At 34.2% G+C, this 16,298-nt stretch overlaps 1 non-coding gene across 1 annotated transcript; it reads right to left on the minus strand.

Annotated features, from left to right (window-relative positions):
* Nucleotides 1–12,848: 12,848 nt before the first annotated feature.
* On the minus strand, nt 12,849–12,921 carry Trnak-uuu. Its single transcript has one exon. It is a non-coding gene; the product is annotated as a tRNA-Lys (tRNA).
* Nucleotides 12,922–16,298: the final 3,377 nt, after the last annotated feature.

Here is a 16,298-nt window from a genome sequence, read left to right on the forward strand (position 1 = left end):
TTAATCGTGATAGACCGACCAGTTTATCACTACGTCAAAGATTTTCGAAAAGCTCGTTTAAGAACACAACGCGCACAAATTATGCATAGTTTCATGATCAGTTGCTAATATTTTGGTAAAAACGTCACATTAGATAATGTCAGAAACGGGGGTCTAAATTTTGATAATAAGATATGATACAATGTAACCAATGGTTTCTGAGGTCTTTGGAACTCAAGCGCTAGATAGAACATGACATTAAAAATAAAAATACATTATTATTCTAAATATGTTGTTTTAGTTTACACCCTTGTTTAGAAGGTTGATAAAGATAGCGGTCAATTGAAAGTGCGTGTACAGGGACAGAAGCAGAAAATGCTGCAAAAGACGAGCCTCTCCTGGTATTGTCTATTTAACAACTTTTTTGTCAATAAGTTTAAAAGACTTAGACAGGGTTTTCTTTAATGACCAGCCAAATTTCAAGTATACGACTTAAAGAGCGGATGAATAATATACACCGTGATTTTTTAATCGTCTTACAAAAGCAGCCCAGTTCGTGTCTCCAATGACTAGAACACGTTCATGATAAAAAAATAGAAATTTATGAGATTTGAATAAATTTAAAATGCAATTTTTATTCAATATTATGATGCAATTCGTAGTTTTTTAGAAATACGAGAGCGAGAGCGGTCCGAGCCTTGTAACAATGGTGAGGGGCGCGGGCAGCGGCGTTTTGATCATTTTTAAGAGTATTTTCAGATTTCTCTTGTTTAATTTTTCTTCGTACTTAATGTCTTAGTTGATGATAAAAAAAAAATAATCGCGCCTAGGGGTATTTTACGTCGGATACATGAACGTATTGTAAGACGACTAAAAAATCACCGTGTGTATTAAATAAAAATGAATAATTATAATCAATATTATAAAAATACATTTCCAAGTATCCCAAATAGTTAAGACTAGTAGTATTATAGGAATATGTGGTTCGATTCCTATCAAATACATGTGTTCAATCAATTTCGTTGTTTTTAAGACCTTTTGAGTATGTAAAAACGACTTTTGTTTAACCGTCTTACGTTTTACTAATTTCTTATCTTTCAATGTGAAAATTAGTCTTTAGTGCTTGAAAAAAAGTTCAGTAACTGTCTCGGAAGTCATTGCTTGGCCACAATATGCTACAATAAAAACCATTAAAGATCTAAAAGCCTACAATATATTCTTAGATCTTTTTCCATACCATTTCAGAGGAATTCAACATGACAATTGTAAGTATTAATTAAATTATATCCACGTTTAGGTAACATAGAGTACTAACAATACAAATTGTATCAAACTTTCCTGAAAAATAAGAGCCAGCTCGTACAAGTCAAGTTCTCGAAGGCCCGAGTTGCGGTTTGTCCCAAGTTTCCTCCCGATGTGGCGGATTACCCCGTTTCACTCATCTTCATTATACAGTACGAACTTCACCATTTTCACGCCTACCTACTTTCACACGAGGCGATGTTTCGTTGCTATGTATGCAAATCAAGCGCGCTAAGTTCACAAACAAATAAAGTTTTTGGTTATACGGAGACGTAACGTTAATACTCTGTGGCTGGTTTGTTTAATTTTGTTTTGAAAGTATTTTGGCGTCGCGTTTTTTTTCTAGGGTTGTCAAAGTAAAGCAAATGAGTATTGGTGCGTGATAAGTTATAATAGTTGTCCACGTAAAGGTAAGTCGGTCGCCATGTTTTATAACAGCTACAGCGAAATTTGTTGTATCGCAAATAGATAATACCATCACTCTTTGAATTGATTGTTAGTCAAAAGTAAAGATATTTGTCCATTACTGAAATTAAACTTCGACTTTGTAAACAAAATGGGGAACTCCTGAAGCGCTTATGGGATCATTCAATTACAAGAAACGTACAAGTTAACTTACATGTTATGTTACTTATATTACGAGCAGCATAATATTAGTGGGATACATCAATATAAAACTATAAGGCTATTAGCATTATTATGGTTATTTCACTAAAAATTAAATTACTTAGAAAAATATTTTAAAAGCATTCCTGGATTGCTGAAAAACTAAACGTCCTAATTCCTCTTAAAAATTAAATATTTTAGCTCAAAGTTAGAGCAAGCCTTTTCATAATCCTGAAAGTGGTTGGCCATTAATAGATGAGCCTGTTTCATAATTATAATCTGTGACAGTTCGTTATTCAAACAACCGTCAGTCATGTTATCTTGAGGTCCCACAACTGGGCAAAGGCTAATATGGAGGACCAAAAATTGATAACCAAGACTGCTTACTGGAGACACTAATTTTAGATTACTGATAGTATTTATCCGTATGTAAAAGTCACTTGTCGGAAAACAAAATGAATAGGGAAGGAATTTGTTGGTGTGAGTTGGTTACTGGAGAGTGGAGAGACGATGATTACAAATACAATTCCTCACGTTGATAACCATCTTCGTCTATCAGCGGAGTCTTCGATGAATGCATTAAGTAAAGTAGTAATAAATCTGTAATGCCTTAATTTTTGACTGCATTTATGCGCATGAATACACAAATAAGACTGCCCACCAATAATATCTACTCACTAGACAGTCTATAACTCAATACAATTCTAAACAACTTCCTCGAAGTAAACTAAAATTTCATACGGACGGCACAGTTAACACTCGCACCAATCCATTGTACGGTTAATTAAAACTCGACTGGATTCCCGGTTGTAAATTTTACGTTTTCGAGTTTTTTTGCGGAACTTTTCGACAGAGCATCCAGTTTTGTTTATTTATGAGCTTTGGCAGTGCGGACAGACGGAACGCTTCACCGACAATATATTCACATTAATGTTGGCTGCTTTTTGCAATACTGATTTAGGGTCACAAACATACACAGTCAAAAGGGTTAGCCTGCTTTGGGGACGTCTTTAAAAAAATAAACTTTACATTTGAATATTCAAATGTCCTGAGAATTCGAATTGTTGTAATGTTTCAGTGCGGGCTGCGAAAGTAGATTGATATTTTGTTTGAAGACCAACGATAATATTATTACATACATTTTTAGTTTGACGTGCTTTATTTACAATGTGGATACAAAAAAGGTTAAAAAAGGAAATAATAAACCATTTTCTGTTTCTTACGGTTTAATTCGGTATTAAAATACTCTTCAAAACCTTTTTTTACTCTAAGGAAAGTCTTGTTAACCGATAAGGACTCAGCCAAACTTTTTTGCTAGCCAGATAACTTAGGCTCTTTCTTGTACAAAAATACTTTTGACGTCTTCAAAAAAAACTTTCTAAAAAGACGCAGCTGGAAACACAACTCCTACAAACATTGTCCGATTAAAGGTAAAATTAAAACTATATACGACAATGTATATAAAACAAGGAGAGAAGTGGACAGAGTAACGAGAAAATAATCAATCTTCCAAGTTCACTTGGAAGCAATCAACGGTCTGTTATTGCGTCCGTCCAATGCGATAAAAGAGCCGATATATCAAAGACGTCCGCGGTTCAATTACTAACCAATGTGCTATCTCTTCGAGGCAGTAAATCGAAAATGAAAATACTGACTGCAGGCCTACGCTGCACTGAACGATGGTGTGTCAACAACAGGAGCTATGTTCTGTTAAATCGATATGTTGTCATACGCAGATAAATGAACTGGTAAATACAAGAATAGAATGTCATAAAAAGGCAAGAAAAGTACTAAATAGACTTGATATTCGAAACTCTACATTTTACAAAAAAATACTTCAAGTAATTACAATCCTTTAAACAGTCAGGTCAGTATGTTTTGAGCATTAAAAAGCTATTATTGTTTTTATGTTTTAATAGAACAGAAAGACTGCAACCTCTTTACGATAAGCAGTCTGAAACAAGGCAGTGACGAAACACAGGCTTCGAAAGAAACATAATCAACAGAGAGGCATGGGCTCATCTAATTTCGTAGGTGTCGTACGTCGGGACATATTAACGCAATTATGTGTTAAAAGCCTCGTCGAGTGCCCCGGGCACACTCTCAAAGAGATACACCTATTGAACACCGCTACACGACACACGTAGGCGAACAACGCGTTTGCATATTGTGCTGTTCAACAACCATACGTTAACCATTTTCTCTTAAAACTTCACTAAGAATTATAAATGAAGTCTGATTGAAATTGATCTGTTTTGGTTTATATTTAATTTAATTTTCCGTGAATTTTGTAATTAGAATTTTCAGTAAATATTGAATGTTTTTTTATGGTACGTGATTCAAATTACCTATATAATTAAAAGTCTGTGGTTAGATGGAATCATAGAAATTTATAAAAAAAATAAACCTTCAAGTACTGCAAAATACATACTTACTATACAAATTATTACTAAAGTTAAATTTTATCATCGTAAATAACTTTTTTGAAAACAAAACCGTAACGAAATCTTTGTAAAAAATTTCTAGGCGTTTCAAATTTCAACATACAGGACATAATTTTATAACGTTACCTAGAACGGCAAGATGGGAGTTACTTAAAGATTCATTTAAAAATTAAACGAAGTGTTTCGCTTTTAGTCGCCTTCCAGATTAAACCTTCTAATAAGGTTCCCGCCTTCATACCAAATTGTTTTAGTGTGTTTAACGGCCAATTTGAGCAAGTTCAAGCTCATTTTGTATACATAAAGAGAAATTAGGTAATTTGTTTCGTGTCCCTTTTCATGAGAGACTTTGTTCGCGAATATTTACCGAATGTTTGCGCGTCGATTTACTACGTGATTCTCGAATAGATTGGTAACATTCGTATGTTCTATTGTTCTTTTATATACATTATTTGCTGTAACAATGTGTAATAATACAATTTGCACAAGATTAGATAATTATTCTTTGTGAATTGCGTCATATTATTTATTTATTCGAGAGTTTTTGTTTAGTTTGCTATGAAGCATTTTCCTCGCATTTTCGTTTGTTAATCTCTATCTTGTTAAGTTTCTTCATACAATTAAAAGTACAAAGTATCAGACAATTTGTATTCGGTTTTATAATTGATCCTGATACTTTTATACCGACTAAATTCGTTTGAAGTGCCACCTAGCAGTATTCAGAGTGAAGGATCCCTTAATCAAAAGAGCGCTCTGTAAATATTTTCTGAAAAATATTGCGAATAATTTAATTACTTTCGGGATGGGAAATTTGCTTGGCTTTTAAAGTTTGTAAATTCTCCTTCAGTAAAGTAAATACGAGTACGATGTGAAATAATAAATTATATAAATATCATTTTTAAGTTTCTATCAAATGAATACTGAAATTCTGATTACGTAACAAACTAACACACAAAAAGTCATCTAATTATGTAAATCAACACATATTTAGGTCTGTACCCACAAACGCTGTAAAAAGCCGTCGCCGTTTATCAAAAGTTCACCAAATATCCCGACCGACGATTTATACGGACCCTAACAGTTCCGAAACAGGAGTGCACAACTTTAGGTAGGCGTTACACAATGCAGGCTCCAATGAAATCCGACTCTACTGTACCAAGTGCTTCAATTCATCGGTACTGAACTAATGTGAGAAACAACGGATCTCGTTCTAAAACAAACGACAGACGATTGTTTGCCTAAATCTGACAGCTGTACACAATATCCAGCTTGATTCTAAGTGGTTTAAATAATTTGCTGAGAGTTTCGACACAACTGGACTAAGCTCCTTCACATAATACTGCACGGAAAACTATTCAGCGCTTCGAAACTAGATTTGTAATAACATTATACACAAGCTTCCTTGTGTAATTAATTCGGTGGTTTCGCGAAATGATAACCTTTGTCTTTGTATCTGGGATTTTGAGTTCAATGTCATCGACTTAATGTCTATATCAAGTTCATTGCTCTACAAACAAATTACAGGCTGGTAACAGCAAAAAACAAAACACGTTCGTTTTTGTTTCGGTTGTGAAATAATGGAGACAGAAAAACAAAAAAGACGTGAAAAATATACGCTTATTTTGTGAATGTTTTAATGTAAACGAATATTTTCTAACTTCTAGTTCTGTCAAAATATAGGTCAGTTCTTATTGTGCGCTCAGGAACTCATTTGCTTGTGCCTGCGGGTGTACCTGCAGGTACTTTGAGAACAGTAACATTTCTATAGTAATTTATAAGACATTTAGTTTGATGTTGTTATATAAATTGTACTTCTAAAATGCTTATAGACTTAATTTCTGCGAAGATCCCGCAAAAGCGTACAAAAGTAACGTATAAAAGTCGATTTTTTAGAAGGACCATTATATCATCAAACTGTTGCAATAAATAAGTACACATTTAAATCGTCTTGCGTAAGTTTTTAAATTTTGGGTAGGCCACTCGATAAACTGGTCTGCAATAAAAGAAGAAGAGAAGAAGCTAAAAAGTACCTTTACCTGATAGATTGCAAACAAAAAACTATCGGCTTAACATATTACAATATTAATCATTAAGTACAAGTGTGTTCTTTTCCTTCAGTATTCATTTACCAAGCGCAACATAAGCGTACACTGAGTCAATCGTACGCAAAACGTGCCAAAAGCCCAGATAGAGCGCATCCATCCAGCAGCCATGTCTTCTATTGCGCCTGACAATATTTTATACAGCTGTGAAAATTGCAACCGCTCTCCAACTTTAACAATTTACACGCTTGTGCAGTCGTCGCGTGCATATTGCTCCGCTGTTAAGCTTTGTTATACTGTACACATTTCTATGGCGAGAATTTTTTGTAACGGAGTTTTTAATTAACGGGTTTTCATTTTTTTTTAATTTGGATATATATTTTTTATTGATTAAATCTTTAGCAGCGTGCGTAAAACTCTATTCTCTACTTATTAATTATTTATTGATGATAATTTATGATTTCTGAAAAATATACATTATTCACAAAATGAAATTTATAAATAAGTAAATGATGTTCGAAAATTTGTGTAGTATTTAAAAATGTCATTTAGTATAAAATCTTCCTGAAGTATCACTATAACGTAACATTCAGAGCCAGTATTTACCAGCAAAATTTAAATATTGAATTAGAATTCTAAATGGAAATATAAAAAGATACCAAACTATACTAAATTGAAGACGACTGTGCGAAAGAGACATCGATCTACACTGTGTAACGCGCTTTCACGTTTACGCAACTACACTAATATTCAACCCGTGCCAGTACACCCACCGCAACTTAGCAAGCTTCATCATTTGACTGGCCCGTTGGTCTAGTTGTAAGTGGCCTTGACTTCTACACAAGAGATTGTGGGTTCGATTCCCACCTAGGATTTTTTTGTGAGATTACCACTATCATTCGTTCTGTAAGTGTGTTATTTGCCTTTTATATGTTTGTATTTAGAAGTGTAAAAAAGTATATACGTTTTTAACCTGTCTAGTGCTTGTAATACAAGCATTGCTTAGTATATCACTAGATGGCGTTGTGTAAAATAAAAAAAAACATAAAATTACTATTGACACGTCTTTACTATTTTGAAATCCGTCTCCGTCCGGCCCTGATCAGGTGACAATACGTACAATCGAACAAGTAACATAATCCCTATGACCTCACACATGTATAATACCACAGCAATGATAAGACCATTCGACGCCTCGTAATTACCATTAGTCCATGTCAATCAACTCAACTAGTTGTCACTAAATGCTTGAATGAACTGGTGACCTAAATCACTTGCTTTACATTGCAAATACACTTGCAATACACGTCTTGACACTGTCTGTAGTGAGAACGCGCCTTTATAAACAGCTTATGCTTTGCATTCTAATTTAGACCCTATTCCGATGTGCTAAGGACAGTTGTGTAATACACAATTATACAGATGCTAACAACCTTTTTAGATTTACAATATGTTTAAGAGACATACTAGAACAAAGGGTTTTAGATGTACCGAGTTAGTTTTTGTTAGTGATACTATAATTAGGATGGAATTTGTCTTGTTTCATGAAATACAAAGTCGAAAAAATCGACAAAGTACGGTATCATTTCTTGATTTATCTGGTTCAGCAAGGAATTTTTGGGAACACTAATATATGACGGTAATTAACAAAATATTTTCTAAACTACCTGAAATCGGTCAGTCAGACTGGCGCGTGGCGACCCAATACAAAACGTAGAAATAGGCAACAGACAAAGAAATCGGTGAGGTGATCAAAAAAATTTTGGTCATAACAACCGTTGCTTAATCTCGGTCTTTGTTTTTAGTTGTATGTTGTAGCGGCAGCAGAATTACATCATCTGTTAAGATTTCAACTAGCTAGCTATCATGGTTCTTGAGATACAGCCTATTTTAGGGGGATGGACATACATAACAGCCTTGGTACAGGGTTTGATTTCAACCTTTGGGTGGAATACTAAAATCTTTTAGCAGAGGATAAACAAAACTCAACTTTACAAAGTAAACTCACAAATAGGATAAGCAAAAAGATGCATCTCTGGAGACGTAAAATGAAATATTATTTATATAATTTGGTTCTATGTTAACCATTTATGACTCGCACTTTCCAAAGAATAAAGCAGAGAACATCCCTTCGCCACAGTCACGTTCACCAGTAGAAGTGAACCGCAAGTGAACAACAACAAATTACTAAAATGAACCTTATAGCTTCGACATAAGAGTGTTCTCGATATCAGCGTTGTTCTTATTTTGTGGTATATTGTACAAAACGTGATGGGATTAAAGATTTCTGTAGTGTGTAAATGATTGCTATCATCTATGTGTACCGATACTTCGGCAATACAAAAGTTTTACTAACCGCAAACAAGTTAGTTGGTGTAAACATTTGTGGTACAATTTGGCATCATTATAGAGGATTGGGAAGGGAAGGGAATCTCTCGAGTTCTTGTGCTTGTTAGTTTAGTATGATTCTACGTTTAGAGAGAATTTAGAGTAAAGAAAGTAGATGATAAACAAAATCATGTCAATTTAAAAAATAAATTCTTACAATACTTATACATAAACATTAGCAAAACTGAGTCAAATTAAACAAATAGAGACTATTAAAAATAGAACCTGAGAGGTGTAGGATTCATTTTAAAAATGTTTCTCCATTTTGCAACAATACATGATGTAATACATTTATACCTACTATGTATCCCACAACAACTTTTACTCACAAATGCTCACAAACAACCTTTCTGACCCGCAAGAATAACACTCTCAGTCGTAATTTCAAGAAACAGAATAACACAAACACAATCCTATTAAAGTTCGCCGAAGTTAGATATGTGACCATGCTAACACAGGGTTATCGTGTCGCGAGCCCACTGGCGCAGAAACGATCGCAAATTAGATACACGTGATACATACACATCGACAGAACACATTTACCTATATATATATGATTATCAGAATTGAATACCTATCGGGAAGTTTTGCGGTTAAGAGTACGCGGAATACTACTCTTTATAGTAAATTATTTAGCGATGCCTTGTTTTCAAAGATGGTGTGAATGTTTCGAAAATCGATTGCGGATTATAATGTAGTGTATTACTTACGATCTGGTTATAAATGTGTCTAATTATTCAATAGATTAAAAAGGATGGACTGTGATTTTTTCGGGGTTTTCGAGCCATTTTTCTTCATAGAAAAGATGTAAGTCGTTATGGTAAACAGTAGAACATGCTTGATTGCGCATTTTGTCAGTCCCTGATGATCCGCATTTGATCAGGTTTTCGACCAAGTTCGCTTTTACTCTACTACAGTTTTCTTCTTAAGAGATAATTAAGTTAAAATTTTACTGCTCGTTTCGTAGTTATATTTAGTAAAACGTAATATTTTGAAGGACGTAATAAACCCACTACATTTCTCATTTGCTCTGGCCAACGGAAATCCAAAACAATTAAACTAAACAGAATTTAATACTTTATGGATAGCACGTGTAGAGAATTTAAAATTGAAATAGAACATTATATAACCAACGAATGTATTCCCAAAAACGTACAAAGAAATGGTTTTATCAGACAGAACACAGAACATTTATTAAAATATCAGTTGTACGAAACCGAGACGAGACAATTGTTTTTGTAACGAGACAAACCCTCAAACAAACGTAATAGTATTTATGTTTCTAAAATATACAAACGAGGGGACATTTTTTTCTCTTATACCGCTAATCCGGACGAGTCCTCACGTACCTACATTATTAGCATGCGGAGAAACAAATCCAATCTGCCAAACACGTGGTGGTAACAAGACGCGGGAACTTTACGGAACTCGGCACGTATACGCGAAACGGGAGCGTGTATACACACATGCAAACTTTTTTATGCAACCCGATATAAGCTTAACTCAACCCCTTAAGGCTCAAATTCTCTTGTAGACAAACTTGATAAATAGAGCACAAATAGGAGGTGTTTCTGTTCAGCTAGGAGTATTTCTATTCTCTACAGACATGAATCACTTGTGCGGTAATGCACGGTCGATGCTATTGTCGTATATCTAACATAATAATATCTTATTTCCGTTTATTTAAAATTTTCATGCTATTTGAAATTATTGCAAGCAATTTTTGTCGATGCTTATCATAGTTCGATGCTTCCATGCTTACCATGCTTCGATGCTTACCATGAGAGTGATGCCATTAAGATTTTGCCTAAAATATTCATTAAAATAATTTAAATATCAGCATTATCAAGATATTTGGAAAGAAAATAAATGTGCTAGATCTAGCAGGAGCGCGTTCAAAGGGTCTCACACCACTAATGAGAATAGGATCGTTATAGTTGTGAACGAGCAATGCTATTCTGAGTGCCATATCGCTTACACAGCTATAGTAGGCTGACGTTTAAAGGTGACAGTAGGCCCCCAGGACTAAATAGTCAAATTTTAGTTATATTATACTCGTTTCAAAACAATCAATAGCTCGTTACAATAACATTTGTAAGGATCATTCGTGAACACATTTAGATCTTGAGAGTCTTTCGTGTCGCGGGTTCGATCTCCGCGTAGGACAAGCATTCGTTTGTTCCACGAATGCTTATTCTGAACCTGGTTATCCTTGTGCACGTGATTTGTATGTTGTGAAAGCGCCCGACGGAAGAAAAAAATGAAGGAGATTTTTCCTAACTGTGGGATACAGAGGTCTAGATAAACGCTTAACTACAACTGACCAAGTTGATCGATCACAGGTTAAGCTACGCTTGGCACGGTCGATCCGTGGATGGATGATATCCTTTTTTAAAACTAGTTCCTTAATGTTTCGGATTGCACAAGACTAAGGGGTATCGTGTTGCCCTGGTAACTGGGTTGAGGAGGTCAGATAATCAGTCGCTTCTTGTTAAACACTGGTACTTAGCTACATCAGTATGACTGGAGCTGATGACAACATAGTTTAGAAAAGGCTAGGAAAATGTATGACGAAAATAAAATCTCCGGCGTTATATAGCAACCAACCAATAAAAATAAAATTGATTATGCCGCTTAAATTGTTTTACATAGATATTATAACAAAAACGTTTAAAAGCGCTATCTATCTAAAAGTCTACTAATTATTTTCAACTGCTTTGAGCTTTCACTGCATGGAGGTATGAAAATGCCATCTTTTGATGACTCTTCAAATTCGCAACAAATACTTACGGTATTCGTGCCATCTATCGTCTGAATCAAGCGCTACGCTACCTCTTGCTACACCGTAGTCTCGTAGCAAGCTACGCTAGCGTAGCGCCATCTACTTTTAATAGCTCTGTTTCACACAGTTCCAACATAGAACGATTTGATGAAACGTAGAGTTTTCCTTGCAATGTAAGAATAGCACAGATGGCGTTTACAAAAGTTTTCGTTTTTAATTGAAAATACAATCATGGCTTTAAATGTAGATAGCTAAAAAATAATGTTAAAATACGTTTTTTTTTCAAAACGTGGGTATATCTTTTTTCATCATCATGAAAGATTAAATTGATATCATATCAAATGTTTAATCACGTATTGTTATTTAAAATAATTATTTTATCATTTGAATGACCTAATTTAAGGTCCGGGATGATAGAATTGACCCAATAATATCAAAAGGGAAAAGTAAATAAGATTCCGAGTTTCTTAAATTCAATAATGCTAATATAATGTAATCAGGGGACGAATTTTCGTATGTTTCATGCTACAACTTTAGGCTTTAAAAAAAATACGAGTGATTGCGTGTGACAGCGGGTTGCGCCATCCATAAGTAAATATTATTAATAATCCAATAGACGACATATAAGGATCAAATACGACCTACCATAACTGACAATATACTAATCAGAGTCAAAAATTTTATGAATTATTTTTAACACGAAGCAACTGTCATTTATCACGAACTCGCGCTAACAAACCTTTGTTTAACTATTTTGCATACCAGTGCATATGTTTACTTTTAAACTGGACTTTTCCTAGAAAATGAGCTATTTTATGCAGTACCATTAGACTGTCTGATGTCTGAATAATAAGGACCAAAAATATTCACTATAGATGATTATTTTTTACTACAGATATTTTATTCAACCAATCGAACGAGCCCAGAAATAATTATTCAAATATGTAAGTAATTCAAAGAATTGAAATGGTAATAAAATAAGGGAACTTAGTGCGGCATTCGATAAGGTCCTAACAAGAAGAGTTCAAGATAAAGGAAAGTATTAAAATTCTCAATGCATTCGACCAAATGAACCAAGTTTTTACAGATGTTTGACTTCGAAATCTATGGAGACGATATTTAAAAGTCCACACAAAAAAATCTTTCGGAGCACTCGTATATTAAACTGGACTCAATCTCTCATTACTGGACAGAGACCTGTTCACATAACCATAGCCAGAGATGAGCATTGTTCTACCTCATAGCTCATATGCGGGTTTATATTGTAGGTCTAAAAATTAAGGTCTTAACAGAATTAGTCTAAAAGATCGCCCGAACAGGGATTTGAACCCTGGACCCTTGGATTAAAAGTCCAATGCTCTACCGACTGAGCTATTCGGGCTTAGGGTAGTTGGACGATAAACTTAATATCAATGAATTTATGCTAAAGAGGTTTCATGTATAGATACAGTATTTTAAAATGGCAGAGCTCGGTAGAAACATGTTATAATGCAATAGGTTTCATCGACACTGTCGAATTTAATGAAACCAGTTTTCTTCGTAAAGAAGTCTCCCCTATTAAGCAAAAGCCTGAGGCAAGCACGGCTTATCAGCTCAGGGAGCTAAGAGGCCCCTTGGCCCCTTCCTGGGACACCTGTTGCAAATTACTGCACCAACAAGATTTCACGCTTAACGCTTTTCTTATCCAGTGTAAACCTACCTCCTTATATAATGTGATCTTGCACACTGACTACTTTTTCTCCATTGATTTACTCTTATTTGCTACAGCTGTTTAAGATCTTTAGGTCATATGGAGACAAAACTCCAAATAGCTAGATTTTATGGCACATTTCAAGCCGTAGTTGTATTTTATAACAGTGCTACTGTTTTAATTTACAATTTTATTTTATTTTTATTTCAAAAACTGATTAACTTGTGAGTCTTAGCTTTTATTCGATATTGAATAATATTTATAGACAATGACCTCTCCATTCATCCACTGTCATGGCTTAAGTTAGAAAACAAGAGCACCTATTGAACTTGTGATTAGGTTTGTATTTTATTTTTACTTTGTTCGACGCGTACTACTTAGCACTTAATAATTTAAACGAAAATATTCCGAATTCCGAATTTTATTTTAATTTACCTACATACTTAACAAAGTTGGTTACATGTGTCATGTACTTATTATCACGTCTTAGTTATGCCGTTGTAAAATTAGCATGTCGTTGCTAAAAACTTGAAATTTATTTTTACTGCTTAATATTTATCCCACAGAGCTCAAATTACAGACAATGTTTCTTCTCGCAGCTAGAAAGAAACACCGGCGAAATTCATATTACGGTAAATCCGAGTCCGCCTCAAACGGAGTGGCTTAATAATATTTCATCTCATAAAAGAGTGTCTTGTTGTTTGGGGTTCCGTAGCAAACAAAGGGGTAAAATGGGACCCTATAACAGAAGCTCCACCGTCTTTCCGTAAGTCTATTCACGCTGTATCTCATGAACTGATAGTCAACTCATGTTGGCATAACTAATAGTCAACATTTTCACGCAAAATGTATATCTGATGTCGTTTTAACAAAAAATAATTAAAGTAAACAATTAAGGTTAAACAACGATTGATGCAGTCATAAAATCTATAGAAGATCAATTTTCGCAGCTCATTTTCTTTTCTTACGCCTTTCTGTACGGAACCCCGGTTTCTCGAGTCCGGCTTGCACTTGGCCAGTTTTTTTTCTTGAATTCTGAGTATAGAAAAGCTGCGGAGTGAGCTGTATAGCTGTTGTAATGCTCGGCTTAATAACATCTAGGTACTGTGTAACGTCGCTGCAATTATTGCTGCATCCTAAACGGCTTTAGTGTTGTGCTTCATAACGTTACGTATTTATCGATTGTTTGTTTTTTTGTAGAATAGTTATTGTTGTTAAATTTGATGTCATTTGATATAAGGTATTGTTGTTGTTGCTTTAATCAAATTAAAATATAGTTATATGAATATTTAATTAAATTTAAATAAAGACCAACATATTTTAGTAGAATAACCTGAATTGAAACGCTGTTAAAAGGAACAGTTAAAGTAAAATAACTCAACAACAAAACGCTTGACCTAAACCACTTTAACACAGGATTTAGCTCACAAAATTTACTATATCCAAGATATCGATAGCCTGGAGCAAGGCGCACCTCTATTCCCTCTGACTTATGTTCGCCTAGTGTTAATTTCACGACGTCGTCTGACAAATTCACTCGAGGCGTTGCGCGCACTCACACCTTTTTAATGGCTCTCCAGACCCACCCCTATGCCGCCAAAGGCTTTCTTTCTAGGGAATTAGTTCATAATAGCTGCAGCTCGGTAGTTAAGTTTACTTCGAGTTGTTGAGACTCTCTATTATCTCGTTATTGTAATCAGCTTATTTCTTCTTGTTTCTGCATTATTTAGTTTCCCTTGAATAATGTTTGTACTCCTTTGGTAGTGTTTACTGCTTCTTTACACGTTTAGAATTATTGAGTTAAGGAAACATATTTTTAAGTTACTATGTCGAATTAGTCTTGTTAATTTGTAAAGTTATGGAAGCTGTTTTGCGGTGCTTACAAAGCTATTAGCCATTTTTTATAAAAAAAAGACGCGGTAGATGATACTATATAGGATGACCTTTGACATTTTGAAAGGTCATCCAATCTAAATTCTCAACGAGTACTCCTGTAAATCAACATAATGTTCACAAATTTTCAAATATTCAACTCGAATGAAAACATAAAATAATCTGTTTTTCTTTAACCTGAATAAAATATAAGGATAATTTATAGTAAAATACAGTTGTGAGTGTATTGAGATACAATGTTGTTACTTCAGCTTGTACACTCGTAATAAATAAACACACTAAATCTAAATCAAAACCTTTTAAAAATATTTACTAGAACACGGTCGCATGTTTAAAGATGTTCCATAGCGAGACAGTTTGCATGAAACTTAGCGTCTTAAATATTTCCCTTCAAAAACATCAGTGGTTTCAAAATCAACGTACATAAGGTTCAAAATTGAATGGCATGTTGTTAAACTTAGAACAAGTATTTTTAAAGTGAAGTTGCGTGTTCTCTGGGCGTACTAACCGTAGCACTGAATAAGTAAACGCCTGGAATAAATCAAGTTAATTGCGCCAGGGCACCTCCTCGTATGAGCCACCAAGCCTCAAGTGCAGTTTTCGATAGATAGTTATATCGCACGTATCCGGCACCTCTCTATTTTAGAGAGTTACGATCGATTTAAACTCGTGAAAAATTACTACTTTGGAATAGTCTTGGAAGGAGTTTGTCTTTTCGGTTTCTAAAGCATGTATTTAAAAAGACCTTCGTGAAAAATTAAGGGGTTGTAGTGTAGCGTAAAATGATTAAAAACTTTTGTATTATTTAGTAGAAATTAATTTTATATAATATCGTATAATTTACTTATGGTAACACTGAAAAATAATCAAAACAAATATTTAAGAAACTACATAAAATGTAGTTTTGTTAGTTTAGAGAAATTTCCCAAATTGTGCCCACTTACCTTCTTCAATTTAATGGCACGTAGTTTTATTCTGCTACATAAATATTCTAAAAATTTAACTCAATTTTTGCCTTCTTACTGATGAAAACCAAAAATAATAAATGATGACTTCAAACATTTCGTTTTCAGTACCTCCCAATTTTTCCACTTCACATAAAATGCCGAATATTTTCAGCTGAATAAATAAACATCAGTATAGTTAACAAGTTTAAATTAATTGAAAAAGTATTT

This window comes from Trichoplusia ni, chromosome 8 (genome assembly GCF_003590095.1).
Source record: "Trichoplusia ni isolate ovarian cell line Hi5 chromosome 8, tn1, whole genome shotgun sequence".
Lineage (NCBI taxonomy): Eukaryota > Metazoa > Arthropoda > Insecta > Lepidoptera > Noctuidae > Trichoplusia > Trichoplusia ni.